Here is a 7634-nt window from a genome sequence, read left to right as displayed (position 1 = left end):
TCTAGGAAATGGAACTAGATTCAACGTGTTGCCATGAGGGCACCAGAAGAAGGACAGACGAGAAGCAGAAACGTTCATCGACTGGTGAAGTTGGGGGTCCTCATCACACACAGTGAGAACCTCCATTCAGATATGGATTCGTATTTCGTTGTTGTCAGAAGTCCGTCAACGTTAGTCCAACCCAGCTCTCCTGGACCCGTGGAGCCCCGCACATGGCCTGGGGTGGTTGGCGTCTCCGTTAAAAGCGATCAAAGCTAATTGCAGCCGACGTCGGGAGGGGTGGATTACTCCGACACGCTGCCAGCAGGTTGGACATCTTGCCTAAAGTCACCTCAAGCATATTGACCCCCTTCCCCTCCCCTTTTTCCCTCCGTGCTGCCCCCCTTTGCAGGCCCTCCCAGATTAGCCCCTGAAATATAGACCATGACAGCTGACATCACGGCCTTCCTTGCTTAAATCTTCCCCCTTTGGGTGGCACCTACCTCTTCTTTCCTCGTTCCCCCTTTTCTTCCCACCCTTTTGCCCCTCGGCCGCCGGACGCTCCTTCTTTTCGGTGGCCCCCTCCGAGGTCCACGCCGCTCCGGCCAAGGTGAGCCACTCCAGGTCTCTGCGGGACCGGCTTCTCCTACCTTCCTTTTTTCCCCCTGAACAGGAGATATATGATTATTTGCAACTGATCCAGCTTTAGAGGGGTTTAGCTCCCTTGATAAAATTATATCTAATGATTTAAAGTCCTTACGCTTGTAATGCAGCTTGGGGCGGCTTTATCACGCTTAATTAAAAGTCCTGCCAGAGGTTTCGAAGGGCCATTTTTAAAATTTCCTCCTCTCCGAACTGAGATCTTTTCCTTTTCCTTTTCAGCTCTTAGTTGACGAAAGGAAAAAAAATAGTCAAGCAGCTGATAGGAGAAAGTGGCCTTATTTTCCCTATCAGAGTTAGTGGCATTGTTTTCACTATTTGCAGCAAAAGAGGATTGATTAGAGTCGGTGACGATCATATTTGAATATTCAAGAAGTTATAGCCGGACGTTTCCTTCTATTGTACTTACCGTATATACTCGAATATAAGCCTAATTTTTCAGGCTGAAAAAGTTCCCCTCGGCTTATACTTGAGTCAAAGTTATTTATTATTTACTCTCTTATTAGTATTATTTTTATTACATGTATTATTTTACTCTATTATTATTACATTTATTATTTTACTCTAATATTGTTTTATTACATTTATTATTTTACTGTATTTCTATTATTACATTTATTATTTTAACTCTATTATTATTATCATTAAATTTATATTATTTTACTATTATTAGTATCTTACATTATTTTACTTTTATTATTTTTATTACATTTATTTTACTCTATTTATTATTATTATTACATTTATTATTTTACTCTATTTATTGTTATTATTTTACTCTAATGCTGTTTTATTACATTTATTATTTCACTCTATTATATTACATTTATTATTTTAACTATTATTATTAGTATCTTACATTATTGTATTTTTATTATTTTTATTACATTTATTTTACTCTATTTATTATTATTGTTATTACATTTTTTACTTTATTATTATTGTGATTATTACATTTACTTGCAGTTTGTCAAGATGGTCCTGACACGAAAAAAATTACATGTATTATTTTACTCTATTTATTGTTATTATTACATTTATTATTTTAACTCTATTATTATTAGTATCATAAGATTTACATTATTTTACTTTTATTATTTTTATTACATTTATTTTACTCTATTTATTATTATTGTTATTACATTTTTTTTGTTTATTATTATTGTAATTATTACATTTACTTGTAGTTTGTCAAATTGGTCCTGACACGAAAATAAATTACGTTTATTATTTTACTCTATTTATTGTTATTATTACATTTATTATTTCACACTATTATTATTACATTTATTATTTTACTGTATTTTTATTATTACATTTATTATTTTATCTCTATTATTATTAGTATATTACATTATTTTACTTTTATTATTTTTATTAAATTTATTTTACTCTATTTATTATTATTATTATTACATTTATTATTTTACTTTATTATTCTTGTTATTATTACATTTACTTGCAGTTTGTCATGTTGTTCCTGACATGGAAAAAATTATATTTATTATTTTACTCTAATATTGTTTTATTACATTTTATTATTTCACTCAATTATTATTACATTTATTATTTTACTGTATTTTTATTATTACATTTATTATTTTATTTTATTATTGTTGATATTATTACATTTACTTGCAGTTTGTCAAGTCGTTCCTGACACGAAAAAATTACATTTATTATTTTACTCTATTATTATTACATTTATTATTTTACTCTATTATTATTACATTTTATTGTTTCACTATTATTATTACACTTATTATTTTACTCTATTATTATTATATTTATTATTTTACTCTATTATTACATTTATTATTTTACTCTTATTATTAGTATCATTATATTTACATTATTACTCTTTTATTACTTTTAATAGATATATTTTACTCTATTTATTATTATTATTACGTTTATTATTTCACTATATTATTACTGTTATTATTACATTTACGTTATTTTACTCTATTATTATTAGTACCATTACACTAACATTATTTTACTCTTTATTATTTTTATTACATTTATTTGACTCTATTTATTATTATTACACTTATTATTTTACTCTTCATTATTACATTTATTATTTTACTTTTTTCTTATTGTTATACTACATTTATTATTTTACTCTATTTATTATTATTATCATTACATTTATTATTTTACTTTATTATTATTATTATTATTACTTTTATTATTTTACTTTTATTATTGTTATTATTACATTCATTTTTTACTCTATTATTACTGCATTTCTATTATTATTATTTTTATTACATTTATTATTTTACTATCTTTATTATTATGGGAAGGATACATAAGCACATTTACATTGAAGAAGGTTAGAATAATGGTTTAATCAGAGTTGGACAGCCTTATCTTAAATTATAGTTTTATGTAAACATTGAAAACATTGAACCTACTGATGTCTCAATTAATGTAATTTTATTGGTATCTATTTTTACTTTGAAATGTACCAGTAGCTGCTGCATTTCCCACCCTCGGCTTATACTCGAGTCAATACGTTTTCCCAGGTTTTTTGTGGCAAAATTAGGTGCCTCGGCTTATATTCAGGTCGGCTTATACTCGAGTATATACAGTACTGTAGTTACAAAGCAAAGTTGGGGGAATCTAACTTATGCTGCTATTTAACCAATAGATTACCAACCTTTCCTATCTATCTCAAAGTATACATACTTTGTTTTTGTAAAGAAAGCAGATTTGTTCAGTTAGGTCATGTTCCAGAAGCATTCTCTCCTGACGTTTCGCCCACATCTATGGCAGGCATCCTCAGAGGCTGTGAGGACAGTTGGAAACTAGGCAAGTGAGGTTTATATATCTGTGGAATAATGTCCAGGGTGGGAGAAAGAACTCTTGTCTGATTGAGGCAAGTGTGAATGTTGCAATTGTCCACCTTGGTTAGCATTGAATGGCCTTGCAGCTTCAAAGCCTGGCTGCTTCCTGGACACACCATATTATTGGAGAAGACAGAAATGTTAAATTTATAATCTCAGAAGCAAGTTGAAGGTACGGAAATGCTGGACCACTCTAACAACCACCATTTCAGACTACACAGAGAAGCCATTGAAATCCACAAGCATGTGGATAATTTCAACAGAAAGGAGGAAACCATGAAAATGAACAAAATCTGGCTACTGGTATTTAAAAAAACTCTAAAATCAGTATAGTAAATAAAGGGGAACACTCAGAAAATGGGAATTCCTGACATGAAACAATCAGGGCCAGCTTACACCTCTCAACAAAGGATTCCACCAGGCAAGAAGCAGGCAGGCTTTGAAGCTGCAAGGCCATTCAGTGCTAATCAAGGTGGCCAATTGCAACATTCACACTTGCCTCAAACAGAGAAGAGTTCTTTCTCCCACCCTGGACATTCCACAGTTATATAAACCTCACTTGCCTAGTTTTCAACAGACTCTGAGGTTGCCTGCAATAGATGTGGGCGAAACGTCAGGAGAGAATGCTTCTGGAACATGGAACACTAAAATCAGGATAATAAATAAAGAGGAACACTGAGAAAACAGGGGAATTCCTGACATGAAACAATCAGGGCCAACTAACACTTCCCAACAAAGGATTCCACCAGGCAGGAAGCAGCTAGGCATTGAAGCTGCAAGACCATTCAGTGCTAATCAAGGTGGCCAATTGTGACATTCACACTTACTTCAAGCAGACAAGAGTTCTTTCTCCCACATTCCACAGATATATAAACCTCACTTGCCTAGGTTCCAACAGACCTCCCAACCTCTGAGTTTGCCTGTCATAGATGTGGGCGAAACATCAGGAGAGAATGCTTCTGGAACATGGAACACTAAAATCAGGATAGTAAATAAAGAGGAACACTCAGAAAATGGGAATTCCTGACATGAAACAATCAGGGCCAACTAACACTTCCTAACAAACGATTCCACCAAGCAGGATGCAGCCAGGCTTTGAAGCTGCAAGACCATTCAGTGCTAATCAAGGTGGCCAATTGCAACATTCACACTTGCTTCAAGCAGACAAGAGGTTTTTTTCCCAGCCCGGACATTTCACAGATATATTAACCTCACTTGCCTAGTTTCTAACGTTTCATGGATAAGCTCCCTATGTCAGCTCCAGCTCCCCATGTGTGAACATGAGAGAAGCCTCCCACAAGGATGGTAAAACATCAACACCTCCAGGTGTCCCCTGGGCAACATCCTTGCAGAAAGCCAATTTAATGTCGAAGGCTTTCATGGCCGGAATCACTGGGTTGTTGCAGGTTTTTCCGGGTTATATGGCCATGTTCTAGAGGCATTTTCTCCTGACGTTTCGCCTGCATCTATGACAAGCATCCTCAGAGGTAGTGAGGTCACTACCTCTGAGGATGCTTGCCATAGATGCAGGTGAAACGTCAGGAGAAAATGCCTCTAGAACATGGTCATATAATCCGGCAAAACCTACAACAACCCAAAAAGCCAATTTTCTCACACCAGAAGTGACTTGCAGTTTCTCAAGTCACTCCTCACACACACACACACACACACACAAAAGGTGGCCAATTGCAACATTCACACTTGCCTCAAGCAGACAAGAGTTCTTTTTCCTATCCTGGACATTATTCCACAGATATATAAACCTCACTGTCCTAGTTTCCAACAGACCTCAACTTCTGAGGATACTTGCCATAGATGTGGGCGAAATGTCAGGAGAGAATGCTTCTGGAACACATCTAATCACCTCTCAACAAAAGATTGCCCCAGGCACTGTCAGGCCATCAAATGCTAATCAAGGTGGTCAGTTGAAACATTCACACCTACCTCCAACAGACAAGAATTCTTTGTCCCACTCTGGTCATTCCACATATAAACCCTTTTCCTTAGTTCCAACAGACCTCACTGCCTCTGAGGATGCCTGCCATAGATGTGGGCGAAATGTCAGGAGAGAATGCTTCTGGAACAACGTGGAAAACTCACAGCAATCCAAGAAATAGATACATCCCCAACTGTCATACAGGAGACACGGGGAAAGGGAAAGCCTCAGCCTATTCTAGGGTAACGAAATTGTTCCTTATTGAGGACTAGAGACTTGTGCAGTGTGGGGTTGGATTGCAACAAAAACATCATTAAAACCTATGAGCTGTGAATTTTTTTTAAAACGAATGCAACACAATTAACATAGTTGTTGTTGTTTCTTAATGAACTGAGCACCCGAAATCCATGGGTATCTATTGCAAATCTAGAAATCTCTCATTAAGTCGACGTCTGTGTTTACTGTCCCCTGTTTCTATCTGCAGTCTCCTTGCGGCCGTGGATCTGTTATCTAATCTCTCTCTCGATTGCCTAGCTTAACCTGTGCAAATTTAGGTTAGAGATGGGCAACTGGGACCGTTGTGTGGGATAATTTCCTCTCTGGGACAATTGGGAAGCTCCCTACTCCTGATTTAGGTTTGGGGTTCTGGACTTGAGAACCCCAAACCTAGATCAGAATTGGATAGAAGTTCAGGTGTCCAAACATACATATTTTTAGGATGTTAAAGAGTGTAAACTGGATCCGAAGCCTATGGAAAAAGGGAATTGCTAGTTGATTTCCAAGATCCGAAAAATTGCCTTTGTGGGGCACAGAAAAATGGGGGTTTTGGGGGATTCTGGAGGAATTTAGAACCAGTTTTGTGCAGAATGGTCCAACGTTTTTGTCATTTGGGAGTTGTAGTTGCTGAGATTTATAGTTTACCTTCAATCAAAGAGAATTCTGAACTCCACCGATGATGAAATCGAACCAAACTTGGCACACAGAACTCCAATGACCAACAGAAAATATTGGAAAGGTTTACTGGGCATTGACCTTGAGTTTGGGAGTTGTAGTTCACCTACATCCAGAGAGCACTGTGGACTCAAACAATGATGGGTCTGGGCCAAACTTGGCACGAATACTCCATATGCCCAAATATGAACACTGGGGGAGTTTGGGGAAAATAGACCGTGACATTTGGGAGTTGTAGTTGCTGGGATTTATAGTTAACCTACAATCAAAGAGCATTCTGAACTCCACCAATGTTGGAATTGAACCAAACCTGGCACACAGAATTCCCATGAAAATATTGGAAGGGTTTGATGGGCATTGGTCTTGAGTTTGGGAGTTGTAGTTCACCTACATCCAGAGAGCACTGTGGATTCAAACAATGATGGATCAGGACCAAACTTGGCACGAATACTCAATATGCCCAAATGTGAACACAGGTGGAGTTTGGGGGAAATAGACCTTGACATTTGGGAGTTGTAGTTGCTGGGATTTGTAGTTCACCTACAATTAAGGAGCCTTTTGAACCTCACCAACGATAGAATTGAACCAAATTTGACACACAGAACTACCATGACCAACAGAAAATACTGGAAGTGTTTGGTGGGCATTGACCTTGAGTTCTGGAGTTGTAGTTCATCAACATCCAGAGAGCACTGTGGACTCAAGCAATGAATCTGGACCAAACTCTACAGGAATACTCAATATGCCCAAATGTGAACACTGGTGGACTTTGGGGGGAAATAGACCTTGACATTTGGGAGTTGTAATTGCTGGGATTTATAGTTCACCTCCAATCAAAGAGCATTCTGAACCCCACCAAGTATAGAATTGGGTAAAACTTCCCACACAGAAACCCCATAACCAGCAGAAAATACTTAAGGCCATCCAATGCAGTCTTCTGATGGTTGCTGGCGACCCTTCCGACACCCCTTTGCGACCCCCCTGCAAAGGTCCTGTCCCCAAGGTTGGGAAACGCTGTCTGAGGTAATACCATCAAGGAAAAATATATGTTTTGTGCAGGATTTTCTATAGTATATGGAACTGCTCTTCAAGATTCTCAACTCTTGAAAGGAAAAAAAAAACATTTCCCATAAGTATTGTGGTTTCAATTCCATTTCTAATTCTTTTGGCAATTATAGATGTATAGCTACAGGGCAAAATGAGATTTTCCTCTAATTTTTGCAGCATTATAGGAACTTCAAACATAAATTGAG

General features: G+C 36.5%; 1 protein-coding gene across 1 annotated transcript in view; it reads left to right on the top strand.

Annotated features, from left to right (window-relative positions):
- Nucleotides 1-334: 334 nt before the first annotated feature.
- LOC137095319 (homeobox protein otx5) overlaps nt 335-7634 on the top strand; it is a 60968-nt gene continuing 53668 nt past the window's right edge. The window contains exon 1 of the mRNA XM_067461813.1: nt 335-589. The gene's annotated coding sequence lies outside the window, so the exon portion shown is untranslated. The remainder of the gene's footprint in view (nt 590-7634) is intronic.

The sequence above is a fragment of the Anolis sagrei genome, chromosome Y (assembly GCF_037176765.1).
Source record: "Anolis sagrei isolate rAnoSag1 chromosome Y, rAnoSag1.mat, whole genome shotgun sequence".
Lineage (NCBI taxonomy): Eukaryota > Metazoa > Chordata > Lepidosauria > Squamata > Dactyloidae > Anolis > Anolis sagrei.
This window is presented reverse-complemented; position numbering and strand designations above follow the sequence as displayed.